The following is a 16,380-nucleotide window of genomic DNA, read 5'->3' as shown; positions in this document are numbered from 1 at the left end:
ATTTAAGCAATAAGGCCAGAGAGGTTGTGGTAAACGGCCAATATACCACGGCCAAAGGGCTGTTCTTAACGTGGAGTACCACAAACCTGAGGTGCCTTATTGCTATTATAAACTGGTTACCAACGTAATTAGAACAGTAAAAATAAATGTTTTGTCATAGCCATGGTATATGGTCTGATAATACCACGGCTGTCAGCCAATCAGCATTCAGGGCTCGAACCACCCAGGTTATATTTAAAGGATATATGACGTTTTTGGTGATAGAAACCCAATCATCCAGCATGCAGGTATTAAAACAAGAAGGATAGAAATGTAATGTAACAAGCCTAATACCATCCAAAAAATCGTTAAAACAGGTCAGTGAAAAAAAAGATGAACCCAATATTAGATACGACCTATGCTGTTTTATTTCCATATTTCCACCTTAAAATAATGTTTCCTAGGAGGGCTAACGATGACCTGTATGTAGATGCATCTTCTTCGTTCATAGAAGGTCTTCCGTACGATGAATTTACGGGACATCATCTTATAACCTAGAAGGTCTACTCAGTTGGATGTTAACAAATTAATTCGGATTATTATTAAGAAATGTACTTGCCATTTTCGATCGTACAGACGGAATGTTGTAGAGTGCTGTCTTTAGGTGTATTTTGTACGGTTGTTGTAGACTACCGCACAGACCCCTATCAGTTGTAAACAGCACTCTGCTACCCCCTGGCGGCCGCTTTCTCCTCCCAGCTCACATTTCCTTTCTCCAACAGCCGTGCCGCACATGGCGACCCTCCCCTCTTTGTTTACTGGCCCCGGCAAGCTTTAACTAGGGATTGCATTGACGGTAAAAAAAAATTATATATGATTGGTGTGTGTGCGAGGGTTTCTAACCACTGTATCAGCCTATGTGACGCTATTGACACATACGGGCGAAGAGCCTTTTACTGAATTGTTTTATTTAACCTTTATTTCAACTAGGCAAGTAAGTTAAGAACAAATTCTTATTTACAATGACGGCCTACCAAAAGGCAAAAGGCTTCCTGCGGGGTCCGGGGTTGGGATTAAAAATAAAAAATGAATGAGATAAGAATATAGGTCAAAATACACATCACGACAAGAGACAACACAGCACTACATAAAGAGAGACCTAAGACAACAACATAGTGTGTTTCATTAGCATAGAAACCACAGGACTGGACATGACCACCAGAATATTTTCCCTTCTTTAAAAAAAAAAAAGTCGCTTGGATATAGAATAGAATGAAGAGAGCTCAGCTGTGTTGGATGCCATGTAAATTTGGACAAACACGTGCAGAAATGAAATGGCCCGTGGGGTGCAACAAGGCTGCATAATCAGGAATGGTTTAAGAGGTTCACTGTAGTCATGACCCTCAGACAAGAGAGAGAACTCAATGCGAGCTCTCTGGAGCACACGTCAGAATGAATAAAGTATGTCCAAATGAACAGCAACATATTTATTTTACAATCTCACTAAATAACGTAAGCTAATTAATTAATAATATAATATTAATATACAGACCAACTGGAAACAAACTATTGTTGTGATGGGAGTTTTGTTTTTGATAGGCTAATGTTAATTAACATAATGGTCGCATTTTAAATAACATTTATTGGAGAGATTTTTTGTTGTTGCAAAACTAACCAAGGCCCTGATGCACACTGGATTAATTATAATACAAATAATATATGCCATTTATCCAAAGCATTTACGGTCTTCCGTACATACATTTCACGTATGGGTAATCCCGGGAATTGAACCCACCTTCCTGGCGTTGCAAACCATCTACCAACTGAGCAACAGAGGACTACATTCTGCGGGTGAAACATGGCTCTCGTGTCATTCATGGTCTCTTTTTAGATGTATATGCTGGTTGTCTACTAATTTAGAAACCTGAACTTTTATTTAAGCTACAAAACAAGTCTTCGCATTTCATTATTTTCAAGAGGGTTTTGGAACGATTGTTCACATCGAAGGACAATTAGTTTATTATACATTTTGTTCAAACATTCGATACAGGGCGTGTGAGTATATGTATTCATGGTTAATTAATGTGTATAATTAGTGCGTGCTATGCAATCTGCTCTGCTCCCGGTTGAAGATAATTGTTTAATTTTACAACGCGATGCTTTCTCTCTTCCTCTTGAAATGGTTTAGTTTCAGTTGTTCATGTTTGTTTCTCACGCCAGTGTGTGTGTATTCTGTTTCTCACGCCAGTGTGTGTGTATTCTGTTTCTCACGCATGGCTTGGTTGAACCTGCTACCGGTCTTCATCGGTTGTTAGTTTGAAAACCCTCCAACCTTTCACTTGATCTACACAGCCTCTGCAATCCTTCATCTCTAGACATCTGTATTTCTTTAACTGCATTCCGGCCGCCTGATTTATTAACCCCATGAAAGCAGAGAAATGGAAAATGCACTTCTTGTGCACACACACAAACACACAAATCAAATCAAACGGTTATCGTTTGCATTATTCCATTCCGTTTTTGTTAACGGAGCTATCGAAACCATTTCAGGAAAAGGTAGAAGTTTTATTAAGACAATTTAAAAAAAAAGCCCAACTGAACTGTTGTATAGGCCACTGTTTCCCAACTCGTACCCCCAACAGTTCAAATTTTTACCATTATTTAACTAGGTAAATCAGTTAAGAACAAATTCTTAATTTCTATGACGGCCTGGGAACCGTGGGATAACTGACTGTTCAGGGCAGAACGACAGATTTTTACCTTGTCAGCTCAGGGATTTGATTTTACAGCCTTTCAGTTACTAGTCCAATACTCTAACCCCTAGCCTACCTGCCTCTAACCCCTAGCCTACCTGCCTCTAACCCCTAGCCTACCTGCCTCTAACCCCTAGCCTACCTGCCTCTAACCCCTAGCCTACCTGCCTCTAACCACCAGCCTACCTGCCTCTAACCCCTAGCCTACCTGCCTCTAACCCCTAGCCTACCTGCTTCTAACCACTAGCCTACCTGCCTCTAACCACTAGCCTACCTGCCTCTAACCACTAGCCTACCTGCTTCTAACCACTAGCCTACCTGCCTCTAACCACTAGCCTACCTGCCTCTAACCACTAGCCTACCTGCCTCTAACCACTAGCCTACCTGCCTCTAACCACTAGCCTACCTGCCTCTAACCACTAGCCTACCTGCCTCTAACCACCAGTCTACCCGCCTCTAACCACTAGCCTACCTGCCTCTAACCACCAGTCTACCTGCCTCTAACCACCAGCCTACCTGCCTCTAACCACTAGCCTACCTGCCTCTAACCACCAGCCTACCTGCCTCTAACCACTAGCCTACCTGCCTCTAACCACTAGCCTACCTGCCTCTAACCACTAGCCTACCTGCCTCTAACCACTAGCCTACCTGCCTCTAACCACTAGCCTACCTGCCTCTAACCACTAGCCTACCTGCCTCTAACCACTAGCCTACCTGCCTCTAACCACTAGCCTACCTGCCTCTAACCACCAGTCTACCCGCCTCTAACCACTAGCCTACCTGCCTCTAACCACCAGCCTACCTGCCTCTAACCACTAGCCTACCTGCCTCTAACCACTAGCCTACCCGCCGCCCCCCACATTCTCCTTATAGCTCTGGATAAACGCCTCATTCAACTCTGAGGGCTTTATGATTAGTTGATTCTGGTGTGCTTGTCCACGGTTACAATAGGAATGTGTACTGTTGTTGGTACTTGAGGACCAGGGTTGGGAACCCCTTGTACAGTGCCTTGCGAAAGTATTCGGCCCCCTTGAACTTTGCGACCTTTTGCCACATTTCAGGCTTCAAACATAAAGATATAAAACTGTATTTTTTTGTGAAGAATCAACAACAAGTGGGACACAATCATGAAGTGGAACGACATTTATTGGATATTTCAAACTTTTTTAACAAATTAAAAACTGAAAAATTGGGCGTGCAAAATTATTCAGCCCCCTTAAATTAATACTTTGTAGCATCACCTTTTGCTGCGATTACAGCTGTAAGTCACTTGGGGTATGTCTCTATCAGTTTTGCACATCGCGAGACTGACATTTTTTCCCATTCCTCCTTGCAAAACAGCTCGAGCTCAGTGAGGTTGGATGGAGAGCATTTGTGAACAGCAGTTTTCAGTTCTTTCCACAGATTCTCGATTGGATTCAGGTCTGGACTTTGACTTGGCCATTCTAACACCTGGATATGTTTATTTTTGAACCATTCCATTGTAGATTTTGCTTTATGTTTAGGATCATTGTCTTGTTGGAAGACAAATCTCCGTCCCAGTCTCAGGTCTTTTGCAGACTCCATCAGGTTTTCTTCCAGAATGGTCCTGTATTTGGCTCCATCCATCTTCCCATCAATTTTAACCATCTTCCCTGTCCCTGTTGAAGAAAAGCAGGCCCAAACCATGATGCTGCCACCACCATGTTTGACAGTGGGGATGGTGTGTTCAGCTGTGTTGCTTTTACGCCAAACATAACGTTTTGCATTGTTGCCAAAAAGTTCAATTTTGGTTTCATCTGACCAGAGCACCTTCTTCCACATGTTTGGTGTGTCTCCCAGGTGGCTTGTGGCAAACTTTAAACTACACTTTTTATGGATATCTTTAAGAAATGGCTTTCTTCTTGCCACTCTTCCATAAAGGCCAGATTTGTGCAATATACGACTGATTGTTGTCCTATGGACAGAGTCTCCCACCTCAGCTGTAGATCTCTGCAGTTCATCCAGAGTGATCATGAGCCTCTTGGCTGCATCTCTGATCAGTCTTCTCCTTGTATGAGCTGAAAGTTTAGAGGGACGGCCAGGTCTTGGTAGATTTGCAGTGGTCTGATACTCCTTCCATTTCAATATTATCGCTTGCACAGTGCTCCTTGGGATGTTTAAAGCTTGGGAAATATTTTTGTATCCAAATCCGGCTTTAAACTTCTTCACAACAGTATCTCGGACCTGCCTGGTGTGTTCCTTGTTCTTCATGATGCTCTCTGCGCTTTTAACGGACCTCTGAGACTATCACAGTGCAGGTGCATTTATACGGAGACTTGATTACACACAGGTGGATTGTATTTATCATCATTAGTCATTTAGGTCAACATTGGATAATTCAGAGATCCTCACTGAATTTCTGGAGAGAGTTTGCTGCACTGAAAGTAAAGGGGCTGAATAATTTTGCACGCCCAATTTTTCAGTTTTTGATTTGTTAAAAAAGTTTGAAATATCCAATAAATGTCTTTCCACTTCATGATTGTGTCCCACTTGTTGTTGATTCTTCACAAAAAAAATACAGTTTTATATCTTTATGTTTGAAGCCTGAAATGTGGCAAAAGGTCGCAAAGTTCAAGGGGGCTGAATACTTTCGCAAGGCACTGTATATAGAGGCTATAATTCATATAAATTACAGGTTACTACACGGGGGAAAAGTAGCTTCATTCATTCAAATAGATCATTTATTATTAACTGTGTTTTTCTAAACTAAACTGTCAACCAATGAGTGACCAGTTGTTACAGGCCTTGGTTGTTTTAAATTACATTAGTTTATGTAAAACATGTTAGTATAATTGACTAGGTTATGCAACTGCTTAATTTTATCAAACACAAAATGTTATGTGGTTTATTCTACAGCGTCACAGTGACTTGTAGGTGTAACATCAACAGCAGTTCTACCAGTGGTCTGTCAAAAGCCCCGGCTGGTCGAGGCGTCGTCCCGGTTACCTGCTTACAGGACTGTCTGGATTGCCGGGAGTCGACCCTTCTTTTTAAATCACCGCAGAAAATTAAACTTTTTTTATTTTTTATGTTGTTTTTATTCAAAACCCTCTCTTACCTTAACCCCAACTGTATACTGTTTGATATAAATATAACGAATACTAAGAGGATTTGACTTTCAGTCACAGTAGTGGGTTGCCACTTGATATTCATAGATACTGTACATATAAACAGCCCCCACCAATGCTGAGTGGTGGGACAGGATAGGAGACTGTGAGTAAGGTGTGTTTGAGTTACCTTTTCATTAAGCAGCCTTCAGTCCTGTATGAAGGGAATGCAAAGACACTCACACACAGCTGAGTCAGAATCTGAAAGGCAACACCACTACACACTCCAAAACCACAGCCAACGGGAGAGAGATAATTTTATTTATTTAACCTTTATTTAACTAGGCAAGCCAGTTAAAAACAAATTCTCATTTACAAACCCAGACGACTCTGGGCCAATTGTGCACTGCTGGAATCCCAATCACAGCCAGTTGAGATACAGCCTGGATTCAAACCAGGGTGTCTGTAGTGACACCTCAAGCACTGAGATGCAGGGCTTTAATAAACTGCTGTGCCACTCAGGAGAAAGTGTGAGAGAGAGAGAAGGGGAGAGAGGCTTTTTTCTTGTACGTTGTAGGTATGATGTGGCAGTGTTGTCGGGGGAGACGTGGGTCCGTGCTCATTATGGGATGGAGGGGCTAGTGACCAGGGAGTGTCCAGACAGCTTTACTGATGAGTCAGACACACACAACTCTACAGGGTGGTAAGATAGCATCTTTTAAAGTGGTTTTCATTGTGACAGCTCTAGTGCAGTGATTTCCAAACTGAGCGGTAAGCAGGGGGCCCGAGGGGTCCCGGCATTCAACTTAATCTTGAAAGTTGTATCTTGAAAGTAGTAGAATGCACAAGGTGCAATTTGTAAATTGGATATTGCATCATCAGGATTCCTCTTGTCAGATCAGTCATTGCAGACCTAAGAGAGCTATTTATAACTTGTCAGGAATGTCCAGATCAACAAGCCCATGTCAGCTCACGTTTTTTTGCCAGGTTTCTGAGCCCATTGATTCTGTTGTAATGTTTGAGTCACTCAAATATCACATGAATACACATTAGACATGGCCAAATGTATTCGAATTGCAAGAAAATTCTTTAACACAGAAAAATGTTCTCTGCTCCCCATGACAAAACGTGTAGAATTGCATGAAATAAGCTTTAAACCTGTAAAATGTTCTCTCCACCTACAAGAGGGGTGTGAACAGTTTGTGTCATGAACAGTGCTTGTGCCCATAGAAATAGACGGGGCGTGAGATGTTCCCAAATGCCGGAAGTGTGGCCTGAGTGAAAGAGTTTGGGAACCCCTGCTCTAATGAGTAAGATTTGTATTACGTTATGTCAATTTAACATGAAACTTAAATATACCCAGGAGTTTACAGGTGTTGGATCTTAATTTGACCTGTATTGGCATTTCAAAATAATCCTGCAGCAACAACATTTGAATGTTTAGTCCATAATGTTGCTTGGTCGGTGGTAAGAGTATTAGCTGGACAAAAGTAGGTTACATGAAAAGTACAATACTGTTAATATAACTGTCTGATAGTGCACGTTTTCAGTGAATTTATGTAAAACACGAAGCTCATCTGCATTTCCTGCATTCTCAGCAACAAAAGAGTGATCAAATTAAGATCCTACATCTGTAGATGCATTTTCTCCTATTTTTACATACTGTACAAAATAATTGAGTAGACTGCTGGGTATGTTAATTCAAACATCTCTCATACCTGCTGTACGTGTACTGTATCTGTCTGCAGGTGTTGTGCCACTGTGTGTCTGCCGTGTGGAGATGGGAAGGACCTCTTGGCTGTGTACAGAACTCTGGGGCCTTACATCTGTAACATCAGCCTGGCCGTGCTGACTGACACATGCTGGGCTTTCCTCCTGGAGGTTTCTGGGTACCTAGCAGCTCCTTCCACTCAGCCAACAGATTAGTTAAACTTTATATCCAGCCACCATTTACCTGGTTTTATAGAAGTAACAGTGTAAAATGGTAATTATCTACAGTATTAATAACCTCATAATTGACTGATTGATTGATGTGGTGATTGGACTGTTGTGTGGTTCTCAGGGATACAAGGCCTGGGAGGAGAGAACCTATCGTCCATGGACGTTCAGTTCAGTGGGAGGGGCCATGACACTGTGTGATTTTTGACCTTCGTCGTCCAGGGCGACGTCTTTTTGATTGGACACTGTTAAACCCAGGGCCGTATGAGATCAATGCCTCAACAACAAATGGAAAATGTTAAAAAGTGGTGTACATAGGAGCCGGACTCAAAAGTGACCGCAAATGCTATTATGCATGTTATGCTTTTATTATGTATTGACTATCCTACCGATCCTCGACTTCGGCGATGTCATCTACAAAATGGCTTCCAACACTCTACTCAGCAAACTGGATGCAGTCTATCACAGTGCCATCCGTTTTGTCACTAAAGCACCTTATACCACCCACCACTGCAACTTGTATGCTCTAGTCGGCTGGCCCTCGCTACATATTCGTCGCCAGACCCACTGGCTCCAGGTCATCTACAAGTCCATGCTAGGTAAAGCTCCGCCTTATCTCAGCTCACTGGTCACGATGGCAACACCCATCCGTAGCACGCGCTCCAGCAGGTGTATCTCACTGATCATCCCTAAAGCCAACACCTCATTTGGCCGCCTTTCGTTCCAGTACTCTGCTGCCTGTGACTGGAACGAATTGCAAAAATCGCTGAAGTTGGAGACTTTTATCTCCCTCACCAACTTCAAACATCAGCTATCTGAGCAGCTAACCGATCGCTGCAGCTGTACATAGTCTATTGGTAAATAGCCCACCCATTTTCACCTACCTCATCCCCATACTGTTTTTATTTATTTATTTTTCTGCTCTTTTGCACACCAATATCTGTACATGACCATCTGATCATTTATCACTCCAGTGTTAATCTGCAAAATTGTAATTATTCGCCTACCTCCTCATGCCTTTTGCACACATTGTATATAGACTCCCCCTTTGTTTTCTACTGTGTTATTGACTTGTTAATTGTTTACTCCATGTGTAACTCTGTGTTGTCTGCTCATACTGCTATGCTTTATCTTGGCTAGGTCGCAGTTGCAAATGAGAACTTGTTTATATGGTGAAAATGTTCTTCCCCAAACTTGAAACTCAGACTCTGCTTATGTATGGGAGTTGTAGCGATGAGACAAGATAGTAGCTACTAAAAAAATAATTGGATACCACGAAATTGGGGAGAAAAAGGGTGTAAAATTCAACACAAAAAAACACAAAAAACATATAGACTAGGCTAGGCTACATGAGGTGTGATACTAACCTTATTAAAACATATAGACCTACGGGCTAGGCTACATGAGGTGTGATACTAACCTTATTAAAACATATAGACCTATGGGCTAGGCTACATGAGGTGTGATACTAACCTTATTAAAACATATAGACCTATGGGCTAGGCTACATGAGGTGTGATACTAACCTTATTAAAACATATAGGACTATGGGCTAGGCTACATGAGGTGTGAGACTAACCTTATTAAAACATATAGACCTACGGGCTAGGCTACATGAGGTGTGATACTAACCTTATTAAAACATATAGGACTATGGGCTAGGCTACATGAGGTGTGATACTAACCTTATTAAAACATATAGACCTACGGGCTAGGCTACATGAGGTGTGATACTAACCTTATTAAAACATATAGGACTATGGGCTAGGCTACATGAGGTGTGATACTAACCTTATTAAAACATATAGACCTATGGGCTAGGCTACATGAGGTGTGATACTAACCTTATTAAAACATATAGACCTATGGGCTAGGCTACATGAGGTGTGATACTAACCTTATTAAAACATATAGGACTATGGGCTAGGCTACATGAGGTGTGAGACTAACCTTATTAAAACATATAGACCTACGGGCTAGGCTACATGAGGTGTGATACTAACCTTATTAAAACATATAGGACTATGGGCTAGGCTACATGAGGTGTGATACTAACCTTATTAAAACATATAGACCTACGGGCTAGGCTACATGAGGTGTGATACTAACCTTATTAAAACATATAGGACTATGGGCTAGGCTACATGAGGTGTGAGACTATTATTTGAAAAAGTTGCAAAAAAATGTGTTCATTATTTCTTACTCTGGGCGTCATTCACAAGTGATAAGCTAATATTGTCACCCATCAGACTATTCTTGATCTAATCTTGTCTTTACATATACTAAATCAAATGTGTGAAATTTGTTTTGATTTAGAATGGACCATTATCATGCACCTGTCTCGAAACAGGTGCAGGGGGGGATACATGTCGTCTATGCACTTAAATAGAGAATGGAGGACGCTTTTCCACTGGTTAATTTTCATGCCAGCCAGGTAGGCTATACTCCTGTTCTAAAGATAAGCAATGTGCTTAATATTAGGAAAGAGGATACATAAATATAGTAGGCCTAGCCTATAGAAAGCTGATGGGATCCTCCTCTTTTTAATAGAGGCCATCACTGTTTTCTCACGCAAGTGCATAGCCTATAGAAATGTTGCGCATCATGAGCTCTCATGAAGTGTTTGATTAGATTTTCGATCACATTTGCATTGATGTCAAAGTGATTAGAGGGACAATAGAGTGCTGAGTAACAGGCAGTTTTGCAAGTATGATAGGCTACTAATGAGCATCAGAGCTTAGAGAAGCCTAATTACTGTGACTAAACGGTCATGTGGAATTTTATCACCGGTGTGGCTGTAATACGGTAACAGTGACAGACCTACACACAATCCATGTCTCGATTGTCTCTTAAAAATGCTTCTTTAACCTGTCTCCTCTCCTTCATCTACCCTGATTGAAGTGGATTTATCAAGTGACATCATTAAGGGATCATAGCTTTCACCTGGATTCACCTGGTCAGTCTATGTCATGGAAAGAGCAGGTGTTCTTAATGTTTCGTATACTCTGTGTAGTATAGAGCAGAAAACGTGATAATTAACTACAATGACCATAATCTATTCCGCGCCTACTTGTCCGGTCTGTATGGGCAGAGATCTGTATATAATGACAAGATGCTCATGTCTCCACCCTCACAATGGGAGTCGTTGTCCCAAAGGCGGGAAGGTAAGCAACAAACTTAGGTCCTAAATAAGTCCATAGAAACGCATTGGGCTTATTTTGGACAGATGTTGGTGAGAGTGAAACCCCTCGTTTCATCTCTTCCTGCCTGATTGTGGGGAAGAGACAGAAGACCCACGATCAAGAGGGATAGAGAGCAGTTGCTTCGCGAGGTATCTCTACCTGAAAATACATGATCTAAGTGATTGATAGTTGGTATTCAGCAGTCATCAAAGTATGCCTTACTTACTTTGAAGAACTAATAAAATAGTGATTTTGTCAGACAGCATAGGAAGCAGCTCTATAGAGATGAGATGATGACTTAGAATTCAATTATTACGATATCAAATAAAACGTAATATACACAACAAAATATTTTATTAAAGTCATGTGAATAAATGATGGTTGATAAGTGATAAGCAGTAATGGGCAGTCACTACCATTATGGGACTTTTATTCATTGTTTTATTCAGTGTTGTTACGGCATTCAACACACATAATGCACAATACATTTAATGTTGAAAAATAATCTAAACAAATCGAAAACCGTTATTATTTTTTAAATAATCTTACCGAAACCGAACTGACCTCAAAACGTACTAGGGAGAACGCAGCTTCAAACACGACCACAACCACACCTCCAATGACAATGACAATCCTGACCATGATAACTATCAAAACCAAACCCACACCCTTGGGCTTGAACTCTACCACAACCAAAGCCATGTCCCTCTCCTTCACCTCTCCCCTGTCCCTCTCCTTCACCCTCCCTCTGTCCCTCTCCTTCACCCTCCCTCTGTCCCTCTCCTTCACCCTTCCCCTGTCCCTCTCCTTCACCCTCCCCCTGTCCCTCTCCTTCATCCCCCCCTGTCCCTCTCCTTCACCCTCCCCCTGACCCTCTCCTTCATCCTCCCCCTGTCCCTCTCCTTCACCCTGTCCCTCTCCTTCATCCTCCCCCTGTCCCTCTCCTTCACCCGTCCCGCTCCTTCACCCTCCCCCTGTCCCTCTCCTTCATCCTCCCCCTGTCCCTCTCCTTCACCCTGTCCCTCTCCTTCATCCTCCCCCTGTCCCTCTCCTTCACCCTGTCCCTCTCCTTCATCCTCCCCCGTCCCTCTCCTTCACCCTCCCCCTGTCCCTCTCCTTCACCCTCCCCCTGTCCCTCTCCTTCACCCGTCCCTCTCCTTCACCCTCCCCCTGTCCCTCTCCTTCACCCTCCCCCTGTCCCTCTCCTTCATCCTCCCCCTGTCCCTCTCCTTCAACCTCCCTCTGTCCCTCTCCTTCACCCTCCCTCTGTCCCTCTCCTTCACCCTTCCCCTGTCCCTCTCCTTCACCCTCCCCCTGTCCCTCTCCTTCATCCCCCCCTGTCCCTCTCCTTCACCCTCCCCCTGACCCTCTCCTTCATCCTCCCCCTGTCCCTCTCCTTCACCCTGTCCCTCTCCTTCATCCTCCCCCTGTCCCTCTCCTTCACCCGTCCCGCTCCTTCACCCTCCCCCTGTCCCTCTCCTTCATCCTCCCCCTGTCCCTCTCCTTCACCCTGTCCCTCTCCTTCATCCTCCCCCTGTCCCTCTCCTTCACCCTGTCCCTCTCCTTCATCCTCCCCCGTCCCTCTCCTTCACCCTCCCCCTGTCCCTCTCCTTCACCCTCCCCCTGTCCCTCTCCTTCACCCGTCCCTCTCCTTCACCCTCCCCCTGTCCCTCTCCTTCACCCTCCCCCTGTCCCTCTCCTTCATCCTCCCCCTGTCCCTCTCCTTCAACCTGTCCCTCTCCTTCATCCTCCCCCTGTCCCTCTCCTTCAACCTGTCCCTCTCCTTCACCCTCCCTCTGTCCCTCTCCTTCATCCTCCCCCTGTCCCTCTCCTTCACCCTCCCCCTGTCCCTCTCCTTTACCCTGCCCCTGTCCCTCTCCTTCACCCTCCCCCTGTCCCTCTCCTTCACCCTCCCCCTGTCCCTCTCCTTCACCCTCCCCCTGTCCCTCTCCTTCATCCCCCCCTGTCCCTCTCCTTCACCCTCCCCCTGACCCTCTCCTTCACCCTCCCCCCGACCCTCTCCTTCATCCTCCCCCTGTCCCTCTCCTTCACCCTGTCCCTCTCCTTCACCCGCCCCTCTCCTTCACCCTCCCCCTGTCCCTCTCCTTCATCCTCCCCTGTCCCTCTCCTTCACCCTGTCCCTCTCCTTCATCCTCCCCCTGTCCCTCTCCTTCACCCTGTCCCTCTCCTTCATCCTCCCCCTGTCCCTCTCCTTCACCCTGTCCCTCTCCATCCTCCCCCTGTCCCTCTCCTTCACCCTCCCCCTGTCCCTCTCCTTCACCCGTCCCTCTCCTTCACCCTCTCCCTGTCCCTCTCCTTCACCCTCCCCCTGTCCCTCTCCTTCATCCTCCCCCTGTCCCTCTCCTTCAACCTGTCCCTCTCCTTCATCCTCCCCCTGTCCCTCTCCTTCAACCTGTCCCTCTCCTTCATCCTCCCCCTGTCCCTCTCCTTCACCCGTCCCTCTCCTTCACCCTCCCTCTGTCCCTCTCCTTCACCCTCCCTCTGTCCCTCTCCTTCACCCTCCCCCTGTCCCTCTCCTTCAACCTGTCCCTCTCCTTCATCCTCCCCCTGTCCCTCTCCTTCACCCGTCCCTCTCCTTCACCCTCCCCCTGTCCCTCTCCTTCACCCTCCCCCTGTCCCTCTCCTTCATCCTCCCCCTGTCCCTCTCCTTCACCCGTCCCTCTCCTTTACCCTCCCTCTGTCCCTCTCCTTCACCCGCCCCTTGTCCCTCTCCTTTAGCCACACCCTATCCATGTCCTCCTCCCCCCAGCCCTCCAGCCCCCTGTCAGATCAGCTGCCAGCCAGAACAGCTGCCGCCAGTTCCGCCTGCTCTATCCCCTCCCCTCCACCATGGGCAGTATATCCCCACAGCCACAGTCTACTCCTTCTCTGACCCTGCTGTGCCACTGCTCTCCGCCTCCCTCCCTCGCCCCCTGTTGGACCGTGGAGTGCTGTGGTTCAATCATGGTCAGAACACAACTTTAAAGTAACCAAGCAGGCCAATTGCATGGGTTCTAAGGTGCTTTGGACGGTTGCTAGTGGCACACACCACCGCATTCAACAGGACCACGGAAGACTGGACCCTGACCATAACTTATCGACAGCAGGGAGCTACAGTGGCTTGCGAACGTATTCACCCCCCTTGGCATTTTTCCTATTTTGTTGCCATACAACCTGGTATTAAAATTGTTTTTGGGGGGGTTTGTATCATTTGATTTACACAACATGCCTATCACTTTGAAGAAGCAGAAACATTTTTCTTGTGAAAAAGAAAACAAGAAATAAGACAAGACAAACTGAAAACTTGAGCGTGCATAACTATTCACCCCCCAAAGTCAATACTTTGTAGAGCCACCTTTTGCAGCAATTACAGCTGCAAGTCTCTTGGGGTATGTCTCTATAAGCTTGGCACATCTAGCCACTGGAATTTTTGCCCATTCTTCAAGGCAAAACTGCTCCAGCTCCTTCAAGTTGGATGGGTTCCCCTGGTGTACAGTAATCTTTAAGTTATAGCACAGATTCTCAATTGGATTGAGGTCTGGGCTTTCACTAGGCCATTCCAAGACATTTAAATGTTTCCCCTTAAACCACTCGAGTGTTGGCATACTGCTTTAGCAGTATGCTTAGGGTCATTGCCATCCTGGAAGGTGAACCTCCGTCCCAGTTTCAAATCTCTGGAAGACTGAAACAGGTTTCCCTGAAGAATTTCCCTGTCTTTAGCACCATCCATCATTCCTTCAATTCTGACCAGTTTCCCAGTCCCTGCCGATGAAAAACATCCCCACAGCATGATGTTGCCACCACCATGCTTCACTGCGGGGATGGTGTTCTCGGGGTGATAAGAGGTATTGGGTTTGCGCCAGACATATAGTTTTCCTTGATGGCTTAAAAGCTCAATTTTAGTCTCCAATGACCAGAGTACCTTCTTCCATATATTTGGGGAGTCTCCCACATGTCTTTTGGCGAACACCAAACGTATTTGCTTATTTTTTCTTTAAGCAATGGCTTTTTCTCTAGTCACTCCTCTGTAAAGCCCAGCTCTGTGGAGTGTACGACTTAAAGTGGTTCTATGGACAGATACTCTAATCTCCGCTGTGGAGCTTTGCAGCTCCTTCAGGGTTATCTTTGGTCTCTTTGTTGCCTCTGATTAATGCCCTCCTTGCCTGGTCTGTGAGTTTTGGTGGGTGATTCTCTCTTGGCAGGTTTGTTATGGTGCCATATTCTTTCCATTTTTTAATAATGGATTTAATGGTGCTCCGTGGGATGTTTTGTATATATTTTTTAACCCAACCCTGATCTGTACTTCTCCACAACGTTGTCCCTGACCTGTTTTGAGAGCTCCTTGGTCTTCGCGCTGCTACTTGCTTGGTGGTCCTGCTTGCTTAGTGGTGTTGCAGACTCTGGAGCCTTTCAGAACAGGTGAATATACAGTATATCACAAAAGTGAGTACACCCACCACATTTTTGGAAACATGAGTATATCTTTTCATGTGACACTGAAGAAATTACACTTTGCTACAATGTAAAGCAGTGAGTGTACAGCTTGTATAACAGTGTAAATTTGCTGTCCCCTCAAAATAACTCAACACACAGCCATTAATATCTAAACCGCTGGCAACAAAAGTGAGTACACCCCTAAGTGAAAATGTCCAAATTGGGCCCAAAGTGTCAATATTTTGTGTGGCCACCATCATTTTCCAGCACTGCCTTAACCATCTTGGGCATGGAGTTCACCAGAGCTTCACAGGTTGCCACTGGAGTCCTCTTCCACTCCTCCATGACGACATCACAGAGCTGGTGGATGTTAGAGACCTTGCACTCCTCCACCTTCCATTTGAGGATGCCCCACAGATGCTCAATAGGGTTTAGGTCTGGAGACATGCTTGGCCAGTCCATCACCTTTACCCTCAGCTTCTTTAGCAAGGCAGTGGTCGTCTTGGAGGTGTGTTTGGGGTCGTTATCATGTTGGAATACTGCCCTGCGGCCCAGTCTCCGAATGGAGGGGATCATGCTCTGCTTCAGTATGTCACAGTACATGTTGGCATTCATGGTTCCCTCAATGAACTGTAGCTCCCCAGTGCCGGCAGCACTCATGCAGCCCCAGACCATGACACTCCCAACACCATGCTTGACTGTAGGCAAGACACACTTGTCTTTGTACTCCTCACCTGGTTGCCGCCAAACACGCTTGACACTATCTGAATCAAATACGTTTTGGTCTCATCAGACCACAAAACATGGTTCCAGTAATCCATGTCCTTAGTCAGCTTGTCTTCAGCAAACTGTTTGCAGGCTTTCTTGTGCATCATCTTTAGAAGAGGCTTCCTTCTGGGACGACAGCCATGCAGACCAATTTGATGCAGTGTACGGCGTATGGTCTGACCCCGTAGGCTGACCCCTCACCCCTTCAACCTCTGCAGCAATGCTGGCAGCACACATATGTCTATTTCCCAAAGACAA

General features: G+C 45.1%; 1 long non-coding RNA gene across 1 annotated transcript; it reads left to right on the top strand.

Annotated features, from left to right (window-relative positions):
- Positions 1–1,793: 1,793 nt before the first annotated feature.
- On the top strand, positions 1,794–8,904 carry LOC110490823 (uncharacterized). The gene is made up of 5 exons (XR_005036302.2): positions 1,794–2,034; positions 5,610–6,503; positions 7,031–7,110; positions 7,549–7,689; positions 7,863–8,904. It is a non-coding gene; the product is annotated as an uncharacterized LOC110490823 (long non-coding RNA).
- Positions 8,905–16,380: the final 7,476 nt, after the last annotated feature.

This window comes from Oncorhynchus mykiss, chromosome 15, assembly GCF_057628025.1.
Source record: "Oncorhynchus mykiss isolate SJ-2025 chromosome 15, ASM5762802v1, whole genome shotgun sequence".
Taxonomy (NCBI): domain Eukaryota; kingdom Metazoa; phylum Chordata; class Actinopteri; order Salmoniformes; family Salmonidae; genus Oncorhynchus; species Oncorhynchus mykiss.
This window is presented reverse-complemented; position numbering and strand designations above follow the sequence as displayed.